The sequence below is a fragment of the Octopus bimaculoides genome, chromosome 1 (assembly GCF_001194135.2).
Source record: "Octopus bimaculoides isolate UCB-OBI-ISO-001 chromosome 1, ASM119413v2, whole genome shotgun sequence".
Classification (NCBI taxonomy): Eukaryota; Metazoa; Mollusca; class Cephalopoda; order Octopoda; family Octopodidae; genus Octopus; species Octopus bimaculoides.
The window spans coordinates 197,638,193-197,638,738 of NC_068981.1; positions in this window are offsets into that span (position 1 = coordinate 197,638,193).

Below are 546 nucleotides of genomic sequence, written 5' to 3' on the forward strand. Positions count from 1 at the left end.
AATACGGTTGAGAAATGGATTGGTCTGGTTACGGAGAAGAAGCGACGAGCAAATTTCACAACTGCGCATTTTCTGATTTTCATTCAAATCGTGTGGTACCCATTTGTCGAGCTTTTTTTATTTTCCGATTGCATGCAAATGGTTGCGGGAAGTTTTCTGGCTAACTTGAAAGTCTTTTGCCAGTTCTCGAGTGGTTTTACATGGATCTTTCTCAATGACGGTCTTTGATTGACCGTCATCGATGACAGATGGGCGTCCACTACACTCTTGATCTTCAAGGCTCAGATCTCCACTGCGAAATCGTTTAAACCATTTTCGAGCTGACCACTCACTGGTCATTTCTTCACCAAACGTTTCGTTGATATCGCGAGCAGTTTCAGCAAAATTGCTGGAATATCGCGCTTTGACAGTTCCATTTCAGATGATTGTAAGAAAAATGGAAAAACACATTAATGTTAATTTATTGATGCATTTGGGCAAGAACTGTATCTGTATTATCAGAGAATCCCCCCCCCCAAAAAAAAAACGTTTAAAAAAATTCAAAAC